The 13,245-nt window shown below is 34.1% G+C and overlaps 1 protein-coding gene across 1 annotated transcript in view; it reads right to left on the bottom strand.

Moving 5' to 3' along the window:
- The window catches only part of GPR158 (G protein-coupled receptor 158), a 434,246-nt gene that overhangs the window by 245,869 nt on the left and 175,132 nt on the right, over positions 1-13,245 (bottom strand). The gene's annotated exons all lie outside the window — the stretch shown is intronic.

Here is a 13,245-nt window from a genome sequence, read left to right as displayed (position 1 = left end):
AGATTGAAAAAGCAAAGAACTGTGTTCAAATATTGTATAAGAAGTGTTAGTTCACCTGTCAGATTGGCTAAGATGACAGGAAAAAATAATGATGAATGTTGGAGGGGATGCGGGAAAACTGGGACACTATTGCATTGTTGGTGGAGTTGTGAACGAATCCAACCATTCTGGAGAGCAATCTGGAATTATGCCCAAAAAATTATCAAATTGTGCATACCCTTTGATCCAGCAGTGTTTCTATTGGGCTTATATCCCAAAGAAATACTAAAGAAGGGAAAGGGACCTGTATGTGCCAAAATGTTTGTAGCAGCCCTGTTTGTAGTGGCTAGAAACTGGAAAATGAATAGATGCCCATCAATTGGAGAATGGCTGGGTAAATTATGGTATATGAATGTTATGGAATATTATTGTTCTGTAAGAAATGACCAGCAGGATGAATACAGAGAGGACTGGCGAGACTTACATGAACTGATGCTAAGTGAAATGAGCAGAACCAGGAGATCATTATACACTTCGACAACGATATTGTATGAGGACATATTTTGATGGAAGGGGATTTCTTTGACAAAGAGACCTGAGTTTCAATGATAAATGACGGACAAAAGCAGCTACACCCAAAGAAAGAACACTGGGAAACGAATGTGAACTATCTGCATTTTTGTTTTTCTTCCCGGGTTATTTATACCTTCTGAATCCAATTCTCCCTATGCAACAAGAGAACTGTTCGGTTCTGCAAACATATATTGTATCTAGGATATACTGCAACATATCCAACATATAAAGGACTGCTTGCCATCTAGGGGAGGGGGTGGAGGGAGGGAGGGAAAAAAATTGGAACAGAAACGAGTGTCAATATAAAGTAATTATTAAATAAAAATTTAAAAAAAAATAAAATCATATTAGTAAAGAAAAAAAAAAGAATTCACTTTGGTTTTAGGTATGAATTTAAAAAGTGCACCTCTTTTGAATGACCAGAAATTCCATAAAAAATGTTTGAACACAGTAAGTTACTCAATAAATATTTAACAAGTGAAAAAAAAAAAGAAGTGTTAGTTTTCTTTTTGACTCAAGGGGACAAAAGTAGAAACAAAGAGATAGAGTTTATCATTCTGGAGAGCAATTTGGAACTATGCCCAAAGAGCTATAAAAATGTGTATACTCTTGACCCAGCAATACCTCAACTAGGTCTATATCCCCCCAAAAAAATTAATTAAAAATTGAAAAGGACCCACATGTAGAAAAATATTTATAGCAATTCTCTTTGTGGTGGCAAAGAATTGGAAATAGAGGGAATGCCCATCAATTGAGGAATGGCTGAAAAAATTGTGTTATTTGACTGTAATGAATACAATTGTTTCATAAGAAATGATGAGCAGGCAGATTTCAGAAAAACTTAGAAAGACTTAGATGAACTGGTACCAAATGAAGTGAGCAAAACCAGAAGAACATTGAACACAGTAACAGCAGCATTGTGTGTGTGATCAGCTTTGATAAACTTTGCTCTTCTCAACAATACAAATGAACTAAGATAAAATAATTCTAAAAGACTTATGAAGGACAATGCTATCCATATCCAGAGAAAGAACTATAGAGTCTGAATGTAGATTGAAGCATACTATTTTCACTTTGGGGGCTTTTTTAATTTCTCATGTTTTTCCCTATTATTCTGATTTTTCTTTTGCAATATGACTAATGTGGAAATTTGTTTAATATGATTGTACATGTGTAACCTACATGAGATTGTCATCTTTGGGGATAGGAGTAGGAAGGTAGAAAAAATGGAAATTAAGACCTTATAAAAGTAAATGTCAAAAACTAATAAATAATTTTTTTAAATCAAAGAAAGGAAGTTTCAGGGAGTCATTTTTCACTTAGATGAAAGGAGAAACTTGCTAACAATTAGAGCTCTGCAAAACAAAAAAAAAAAAAAAAGACTTCCTTGGAAACCCAAAAGAAAGGTAAGATCCACTAAGGTTAAGGATAATTGATTAAGACGAGATGACTACTAGTTGGGGATGCTGTGTAAATTTTCATTCTGATGTAGATCAAACAAATGGTCTCTGATCATGGTCTAAATGGTCTAAAATTTGTTGTGATCATACATTTAGCATACATCAAAACCATATGTTTACAAATAACAATTAAGTTTCCAGAGAAGCACATAAAGAAATATATTTAATCCATAATTTAGGCAAACTATAGTGCTACACTGAGTTTTAAATTCTTGGAGTAGCGCTATATGAGACAAAAGGTAAGAAAGAAAGATAAAAGATAGGCATTTGCTTATTTGCTGATACTCAATCAGTCCTAGTCAAAATTTGGAAATAAGTAAAGTTTGTACCTAGGAATCCCCTAAGCTGGGTCCATTTTTCACAGATCCCCTGAAATCTATGGCATATGGAATGCAGACACCAAGTTAAGAAACTTTGCTCTATGTGATGGAATACTATTGTGCCATAAGAAAGGATGAGCTGATTGATTTTAGAAAAGCATGAAAAGACTTGCATGAAATAATGAAGAATGAAATGAGCAGAACCAAGAGAATATTATATACAATAATAGCAAGGGGAATGACCAAATTATTCCAAGTATTATACTCAAATCATCTACAAAGAACTCATGAAAGAAGATGCTATCTACCTTCAAAGACAGAAGTGATAAATAGAAGTATGTAGAGTATGGTTTTACATATAGGTATGTGTTTAGATACATAGAAATATATAAACTTATACATAATGTGTATGCTTATACATAATCATGTTTGTATATATTTATATGTATACACACATATACATCTCTGTCTATGTCAAATGATCCTATCATAGGATGGAATGAGGAGGGAGAAAGGAAGACAGTTTAAAACTTAAAATGAAAAAAAATTTTAAAAATATCTGCTTTTATAGACTTCAGTTTCTTTCCCAGTCACTCCTATTAGTGTAACAACTAGGTCTCAAGCACTAGGTTTATTATGACAGGGTAACTATCTGTATGTATCAGTTGCTTGCAAGCCAGGTATGTTTAAGACATGGACTATCGCAAAATATACACCAGTCAGTCAAAGCCAGTTGGAAAACAAATAAATCTGAATTACAGTATTTCCCCTAGAAAAGGGAGGATATTTTCATTGGAAACTGAATTTATTGAAAATTAAGACAACTCTGAGGTACCATCATACATCTCTCAGATTGGTTAAGCTGACAGGAAATGATAATGATGAATGTTGGAAGGGAAGTGAGAAAACTGGGACACTAATACATTGTTATTGGAGCTGTGAACTGATTCAACCATTCTAGATAACAATTTGGAACTATGCCCAAAGGGCTATCAAACTATGCATACCTTTTGATCCAGTCGTGTCTCTACTGGGCTTATATTCCAAAGAGATCATAAAGGAATGAAAGGGACCCACATGTGCAAAAATGTTTGTGGCAGTTCTTTTTGTAGTGGAAAGAAACTCTAAACTTAGTGGATACCCATCAGTTGGAAAATGGCTGAATAAATTATGGTATATGAATGTTACAGAATATTATTGTTTTCTAAGAAACAATCAGAGAGGCCTGGAGAGATTTACATAAACTGATGCTAAGTGAAGGGAGTAGAACCAGGAGATCATTATCCATGGCAACAGCAAGATTATACAATGATCAATTCTGTTGGACATGGCTCTTCTCAACAATGAGATGATTCAGGCAAGTTACAATGATCTTGTGATGAAAAGAGCCATGTGTACCCAGAGAGAACTGTGGGAACTGAGTATAGATTACATCATAGTATTTTCACTTATTGTTGTTGTTTGCTTGCATTTTGGTTTTTTCTCACTTTTTCCTTTTTGATCTGATTTTTCTTGTGCAGCATGATAATTGTGAAAATATGTATAGAAAAATTGCACATGTTTTATTATGGTAGATTACTTGCCTTCTTAGGAAGGGAGCGGAGGGAAAGGAGGGAGAAATTTTTGAAAACAAGTTTTGCAAGCATGAATGTTGAAAACTATCCATGTTTTTAAAACAAAAAGCTTTAATAAAAAAGAAAAATACTGAATTTATCCTGAAGCAGAGGGGATACATGAATAAGGTAGGATTGTCACAAGGCAGTACCTCATTAACCTGGGAATTAACAGTCTCAATTGGAAGAGACAGCTGTATATCAGTACTTGGTCATCCTGGAATCCTAGTGTTATGCACATGTCAAATTTCATTAGCTTAGCTATGACCCACAATTTCAGGAGAGCTGCCAGAAGCAAGGTCCCTAAGCTGTCAATACAATGTTTTAACATGTCATTTGAACATATCTTTAATAGTTTACACAAAACCTTTGGATCACAGTAAGACTTTAAGTCCCACATGTTCACATTTTTAACAAAAATCATTACAGTAATATTCCTCATATATCTAAAGAATTTGGAGCATATCATATCTTATTTTACTAGGATCCAGAAAGGTCAAACACAAGGCTGGTATTATGCAAAACAACAAAGTACATTAGGTTTCTCCTTTCAGTCTTAGATTCTTACAAGGTCTGAAACCCTTAGAGAACTGACTCAAATTTATAAGAAATCAAGCCATTCTCCAATTGATAAATGGTCAAAGGATATGAACAGACAATTTTCAGAGGATGAGATTGAAACTATTACCACTCATATGAAAGAGTGTTCCAAATCATTATTGATCAGAGAAATGCAAATTAAGACAACTCTGAGATACCACTACACACCTGTCAGATTGGCTAAGATGACAGGAAAAAATAATGATGAATGTTGGAGGGGATGCGGGAAAACTGGGACACTAATGCATTGTTGGTGGAGTTGTGAACGAATCCAACCATTCTGGAGAGCAATCTGGAATTATGCCCAAAAAATTATCAAAATGTGCATATCCTTTGATCCAGCAGTGTTTCTATTGGGCTTATATCCCAAAGAAATACTAAAGAAGGGAAAGGGACCTGTATGTGCCAAAATGTTTGTAGCAGCCCTGTTTGTAGTGGCTAGAAACTGGAAAATGAATGGATGCCCATCAATTGGAGAATGGCTGGGTAAATTGTGGTATATGAATGTTATGGAATATTATTGTTCTGTAAGAAATGACCAGCAGGATGAATACAGAGAGGCTTGGAGAGACCTACATGAACTGATGCTAAGTGAAATGAGCAGAACCAGGAGATCATTATACACTTCGACAACGATATTATATGAGGACATATTTTGATGGAAGTGGATTTCTTTGACAAAGAGACCTGAGTTTCAATTGATAAATGACGGACAAAAGCAGCTACACCCAAAGAAAGAACACTGGGAAACGAATGTGAACTATCTGCATTTTTGTTTCTCTTCCCGGATTATTTATACCTTCTGAATCCAATTCTCCCTACGCAACAAGAGAACTGTTCGGTTCTGCAAACATATATTGTATCTAGGATATACTGCAACATATCCAACATATAAAGGACTGCTTGCCATCTAGGGGAGGGGGTGGAGGGAGGGAGGGGAAAAAAAAATCGGAACAGAAATGAGTGTAAATATAATGTAATTATTAAATAAAAAAATTTATAAAAAAAAAAAAAAAAAAAAAAAAACTTAAAAAAAAAAAAAAAAAAAAAAAAAAAAATGACAATAGCCATTGTTGGTGTCCTACCACCAAACTTAAAGGATATATTTCTTTTTCTTTGGAATGCATGTATTATTGTAAAATAAAATCATTAATAAATTTAAGGACAAAGATAGAAAAAAAACATTCCTTTGATTTCCCATGCCTCAAAATTACTAAAGTTTGAATAAAAAAGAGCTATCTCTGTATTTAATGATAACCAACCACTGTAAGAAAAACCTGACTCTAGTTAAGACAACCAAACATAAATACAGGTTCTCAAAGGCCCATAGAATCACAAGTGAGTTACAAAATTCTAATCTTAAATTAGTTGTCTGGATATTGGAAAGTATTTTCCCATTGAAATAGAAATTCAATTCCTGCCAAAATTCTAGAATGTATTATCTGAAAGGTACTCCATTGACATTCATATAATAACAATATCCAGTTCATTATAAAACAACTAATGGAAGAAAATGGATAAAGATATAGATAAGATGGTAACACAGAAAGGGTTTATTCACATTGATTCATCAAAATAGCGTCACTAAAATATCTTCAGAATATCCCATTTTTCTTTCCTCTAGGGTTCTGCTAGGTTCCTGGCTAGCTCATGTGATAAAATTATTTGGCTTCAGGAATTAATGACAAGATGAGTACTAGAATCAACTTTCTCAGTCCCAAATTTAGCTCTCTTTACTATGCTACTAATATTCTTCCCTGTTTACAAGATTTACTGAATTGAGAGTTACTCATACATAGAGCAGTAAGATTTTCTCAGATGTTTGTGTAGTCAGGTGGATGATTCAGAACTGGCTGAATGGGCTCAATGAGTAGTCAAATTGGATTGTTTTTAGAAGAGCATTGAATTGCATTGAAAAAAATTTATGTGATCTTTAACTTTACAGAGAAGTTCTGATCATAGGAAATACATATAAAAGGAAACAAGTCCCTGTCCTTAAGGAGCTTAAATTCTAATGAGAGAACAAACACACAGGGAGGGGAATAGTGAAGAAATTGCAGGAAGTTAATGTGGTAGCTTGGCTCCTGACAATTGGAGGCAAAAGACTCAATGGGATAGACAAAAATGGAGTCCTGGTTTTTGTTTAGTTTTGCTTTGCTTTGCTTTGTTTGGGGAAAGAATTATTGGAAAGCATTAACAATGGAACATAAACTAGGTGAGAAAACTTTGTTCCCTACTAAATAAAGCAAAAAGCTCACTAATCAAGCCCATAGGGAACCATGAGAGTAGCATAGTCAAGACTGTAATATAAGACTATTCTGTTTATCAAATGTGTTGAAGAAGAGCAGATACAAAGACAACAATTAGGATTCTATTGCAGTGGTCTAGTGGAGAGATGAGAGGAAAGCATTGGGGATGTTTAGTCTGAAAAAGAGATTGAAAAAGCAAAGAACTGTGTTCAAATATTGTATAAGAAGTGTTAGTTTTCTTTTTGACTCAAGGGGACAAAAGTAGAAACAAAGAGATAGAGTTTATCATTCTGGAGAGCAATTTGGAACTATGCCCAAAGAGCTATAAAAATGTGTATACTCTTGACCCAGCAATACCTCAACTAGGTCTATATCCCCAAAAAAAAAAAATTAAAAATTGAAAAGGACCCACATGTAGAAAAATATTTATAGCAATTCTCTTTGTGGTGGCAAAGAATTGGAAATAGAGGGAATGCCCATCAATTGAGGAATGGCTGAAAAAATTGTGTTATTTGACTGTAATGAATACAATTGTTTCATAAGAAATGATGAGCAGGCAGATTTCAGAAAAACTTAGAAAGACTTAGATGAACTGGTACCAAATGAAGTGAACAAAACCAGAAGAACATTGAACACAGTAACAGCAGCATTGTGTGTGTGATCAGCTTTGATAAACTTTGCTCTTCTCAACAATACAAATGAACTAAGATAAAATAATTCTAAAAGACTTATGAAGGACAATGCTATCCATATCCAGAGAAAGAACTATAGAGTCTGAATGTAGATTGAAGCATACTATTTTCACTTTGGGGGCTTTTTAAATTTCTCATGTTTTTTCCCTATTGTTCTGATTTTTCTTTTGCAATATGACTAATGTGGAAATTTGTTTAATATGATTGTACATGTGTAACCTACATGAGATTGTCATCTTTGGGGATGGGAGTAGGAAGGTAGAAAAAATGGAAATTAAGATCTTATAAAAGTAAATGTCAAAAACTAATAAATAATTTTTTTAAATCAAAGAAAGGAAGTTTCAGGGAGTCATTTTTCACTTAGATGAAAGGAGAAACTTGCTAACAATTAGAGCTCTGCAAAACAAAAAAAAAGACTTCCTTGGAAACCCAAAAGAAAGGTAAGATCCACTAAGGTTAAGGATAATTGATTAAGACGAGATGACTACTAGTTGGGGATGCTGTGTAAATTTTCATTCTGATGTAGATCAAACAAATGGTCTCTGATCATGGTCTAAATGGTCTAAAATTTGTTGTGATCATACATTTAGCATACATCAAAACCATATGTTTACAAATAACAATTAAGTTTCCAGAGAAGCACATAAAGAAATATATTTAATCCATAATTTAGGCAAACTATAGTGCTACACTGAGTTTTAAATTCTTGGAGTAGCGCTATATGAGACAAAGGGTAAAAAAGAAAGATAAAAGATAGGCATTTGCTTATTTGCTGATACTCAATCAGTCCTAGTCAAAATTTGGAAATAAGTAAAGTTTGTACCTAGGAATCCCCTAAGCTGGGTCCATTTTTCACAGATCCCCTGAAATCTATGGCATATGGAATGCAGACACCAAGTTAAGAAACTTTGCTCTATGTGATGGAATATTATTGTGCCATAAGAAAGGATGAGCTGATTGATTTTAGAAAAGCATGAAAAGACTTGCATGAAATAATGAAGAATGAAATGAGCAGAACCAAGAGAATATTATATACAATAATAGCAAGGGGAATGACCAAATTATTGCAAGTATTATACTCAAATCATCTACAAAGAACTCATGAAAGAAGATGCTATCTACCTTCAAAGACAGAAGTGATAAATAGAAGTATGTAGAGTATGGTTTTACATATAGGTATGTGTTTAGATACATAGAAATATATAAACTTATACATATGTGTATGCTTATACACAATCATGTTTGTATATATTTATATGTATACACACATATACATCTCTGTCTATGTCAAATGATCCTATCATAGGATGGAATGAGGAGGGAGAAAGGAAGACAGTTTAAAACTTAAAATGAAAAAAAAATTTAAAAAATATCTGCTTTTATAGACTTCAGTTTCTTTCCCAGTCACTCCTATTAGTGTAACAACTAGGTCTCAAGCACTAGGTTTATTATGACAGGGTAACTATCTGTATGTATCAGTTGCTTGCAAGCCAGGTATGTTTAAGACATGGACTATCGCAAAATATACACCAGTCAGTCAAAGCCAGTTGGAAAACAAATAAATCTGAATTACAGTATTTCCCCTAGAAAAGGGAGGATATTTTCATTGGAAACTGAATTTATTGAAAATTAAGACAACTCTGAGGTACCATCATACATCTCTCAGATTGGTTAAGCTGACAGGAAATGATAATGATGAATGTTGGAAGGGAAGTGAGAAAACTGGGACACTAATACATTGTTATTGGAGCTGTGAACTGATTCAACCATTCTAGATAACAATTTGGAACTATGCCCAAAGGGCTATCAAACTATGCATACCTTTTGATCCAGTCGTGTCTCTACTGGGCTTATATTCCAAAGAGATCATAAAGGAATGAAAGGGACCCACATGTGCAAAAATGTTTGTGGCAGTTCTTTTTGTAGTGGAAAGAAACTCTAAACTTAGTGGATACCCATCAGTTGGAAAATGGCTGAATAAATTATGGTATATGAATGTTACAGAATATTATTTTTTCTAAGAAACAATCAGAGAGGCCTGGAGAGATTTACATGAACTGATGCTAAGTGAAGGGAGTAGAACCAGGAGATCATTATCCATGGCAACAGCAAGATTATACAATGATCAATTCTGTTGGACATGGCTCTTCTCAACAATGAGATGATTCAGGCAAGTTACAATGATCTTGTGATGAAAAGAGCCATGTGTACCCAGAGAGAACTGTGGGAACTGAGTATAGATTACATCATAGTATTTTCACTTATTGTTGTTGTTTGCTTGCATTTTGGTTTTTTTCTCACTTTTTCCTTTTTGATCTGATTTTTCTTGTGCAGCATGATAATTGTGAAAATATGTATAGAAAAATTGCACATGTTTTATTATGGTAGATTACTTGCCTTCTTAGGAAGAGAGCGGAGGGAAAGGAGGGAGAAATTTTTGAAAACAAGTTTTGCAAGCATGAATGTTGAAAACTATCCATGTTTTTAAAACAAAAAGCTTTAATAAAAAAGAAAAATACTGAATTTATCCTGAAGCAGAGGGGATACATGAATAAGGTAGGATTGTCACAAGGCAGTACCTCATTAACCTGGGAATTAACAGTCTCAATTGGAAGAGACAGCTGTATTTCAGTACTTGGTCATCCTGGAATCCTAGTGTTATGCACATGTCAAATTTCATTAGCTTAGCTATGACCCACAATTTCAGGAGAGCTGCCAGAAGCAAGGTCCCTAAGCTGTCAGTACAATGTTTTAACATGTCATTTGAACATATCTTTAATAGTTTACACAAAACCTTTGGATCACAGTAAGACTTTAAGTCCCACATGTTCACATTTTTAACAAAAATCATTACAGTAACATTCCTCATATATCTAAAGAATTTGGAGCATATCATATCTTATTTTACTAGGATCCAGAAAGGTCAAACACAAGGCTGGTATTATGCAAAACAACAAAGTACATTAGGTTTCTCCTTTCAGTCTTAGATTCTTACAAGGTCTGAAACCCTTGGAGAAATGATTAAACACCTCCAGCCTCAGTTTCCCCATTTGTAAAATGGGGAAGGCAAAAGTACCTACCCACCTATCAGAGTTGTCTCCTCTATTTTCATACCTCATGCCAAATACAACAGTGAATTCCTGTTATCTCTCTGGATGCTGAAGGACTCCAAGAGGAAAGAGAGTGAAGTGAGTTTAAAATCAATAATACCTAGATGAAAATCCTCTTTCACACATTTACTAGTTGTATGATCCCGGACAAGTCATGTAACCTTAGATCCTTTATCTATAAACTGGAAATAATACTATCTGTGATAACTCACAGGATTGCTGTAAAGATCATTTCATAGAATCAGAGATTTGGAGCTGCAAGGGACCTTAGAACTTACTCTGTAAAGCCCCTTATTGTACAGATGAGGAAACTGAGTCCCCTAGTTGAAAAGACTTGTTCAAAATCACAAAATGTTAGTAGCTGAGTCAAGACTTAAATTCAGATCTCCTGGAATCCAAGTCCAGCTTTCTATCATGCTCTGCTTCATAAATGTCAATTATTGTTATTAGTTGTTATTTTTATGCTGCTGCAAAGCTTTTCCCTTTAAAGTGTGCTCTGTCCTGTATTTCTACCCCTTAGGACTCTTCTAGGTACTTGCTAGCAAATCTGAAAAATCAATGAAATTTGAAGTGTTAATAACCAATGATAAAACCAGTGCTCTTCACTGACTAAATCAGAATTCTCATCTTCTAATCCAGCATTAGGTCTACTTTATGCTGCTTCTAGTCTTCCTAGTCTATGAGACTGATGGAATGGAGGCTTATTTCAGGTCAAGACTTTTTTTCAGACACTTTAGGCATGAGGTTCTGAACTCTTTGAAATGGAGCCCTTTGGCCAACTGGTGAAATCAATATAACCCTTCTCAGAAAATCAAATAGTTATTGTTACTTTAAATACATAAAAGAAAATGTATAGGACCACATAGTAAACAAATTATATCAAATTATAGTTAACCATTTTTAAACAAACTCAAGAGCTTCAGGTTAAGAATTCAAGAATAAAACTTCTATAATGAGTTCTCATCCACAGAAAAAAGGAAGAAAATATTTTTGCACATTAAATAAGGATGGTTAATTAAAGAACAACCAGTTAATTCTAATAATATTTAAGTCTTTCTTTATCTTTCTGCTCTCTGGCTCTCTTTCTCTCTTCTCCTCTCCTTTCCCCTTTCTCCTTTCTCCTTTCTTTTTTCTTTTCCTTCATCTCCTGTCACTTTTCTTTCCTTTCCCTCTCTCTCCCAAAAAAAACAGGGTACTCATCCCTTGAATTCTTAAATGGAACTTGTATAAGGAAATATTCCTTCCTATTAAACTTGCTTACCATTAACGCTTGGAATACAGTAGACGCAGTAGTACCTGCTAATTGACTTGTGGCCAGATGCCCCAAATCAGAGAAACAAAATTAAAATGTGTTCAAATTAATTGCAAGTTCTTAAACTTTTTAAAAAGCTATTGAGATCAATGAGGTTCCCTAGGGTGAAATAGGCTTTGAATATATATGTGTGTGTGTATGTGTGTGTGTGTGTGTGTGTGTGTGTGTGTATTGTGTGCGTATTGTGTGCTTCATGAATCTTAGAGGAAACTGCAGTAGGACAGCGCATTTATCCCTTCCACACTGGAAGTTGGGGAAAAGCATTTGGTTAGACCAAGTGACATAAATATTCCACAGGGGCAGGGTAGAGTTAGAGAGTGTTTTGAATAAATATAAGAGAGACAAAGGAGACAGGAGGGAGAAAGGAAAGGAAGGAGAAAGAGATAAACAGATAGAGAGACAGAGAAAGAGAGAAACAGAGAGATAGAAAGAATAACAGAGACAGACAGAGACAAAGAGACAGGAAAAAGAAAGAAATGGAGAAAGAGAAAAAAATAATGACATAAAAGAATTCATCCTAGTTGTTTAAAAAGACATAGTTGGGAAATCCAACTTCTAGGCCAAAGAAGGGAGTTCTTAATTGAAGATCTAAGTCTCCTATTGTCGCATCAGTTTTATTACTCTCCATAGATATAATCATTCCTAAACAGTGACAAGCAGTTTAACATCTACTACCTTTTCCCCCTGTATCCATCTGTAACACACTCTTATCTATGAAGGAATACAGTAGCTTTTCCAATAATTATTGGTAAAAGTGAATATAATAATTCAGAAATATGCCAACTTAATTAGAAATAAGTATACAGGAAAACAATCTGATTTCAAGATTTTCAGCTTCCTAAATTAATCTTAAAATCAATTTTCTTGGTCCTAACTTGACCCATTACCTTCCCTAGATTAGAAAGGCCATATTGTTAAAATCTTTGAAGGTTTTCCTGGTGACTTCTAAAGAGAATGGCACCTTCTACTCAAGAATATTTCATTATTCTCTATTACCTCACCCAGAATGCAAGATCAAAGCAATAGCAACTAAGGGACCAGGACAGTACTCCTCTGTATGCAGACAAACCATAACTATGTAAACCATATTAAGACTTAACCCGCCATATTGCAAACATGTACGAACTTTAGATTCTGTTATTGTTATAATATTAAGCAAGGTTATAAAGGTATAAGCATATAGGTGAAATAATGTTATAAATTTCATTTATTAAATGAAAATTCATTACTGAAATGTTAGGATCTTCTTAGAAATGATTAAAAACTCAAATTAGCAAGCAATATGATCAAGACAATCAAAAAATCCATTTTTCCTTGATTCACAGCAGAGAGCATAT

This window comes from Antechinus flavipes, chromosome 5, assembly GCF_016432865.1.
Source record: "Antechinus flavipes isolate AdamAnt ecotype Samford, QLD, Australia chromosome 5, AdamAnt_v2, whole genome shotgun sequence".
NCBI lineage: Eukaryota > Metazoa > Chordata > Mammalia > Dasyuromorphia > Dasyuridae > Antechinus > Antechinus flavipes.
Note: the sequence above shows the minus strand (reverse complement) of the source record. Positions and strands in the feature narration are given on the sequence as shown.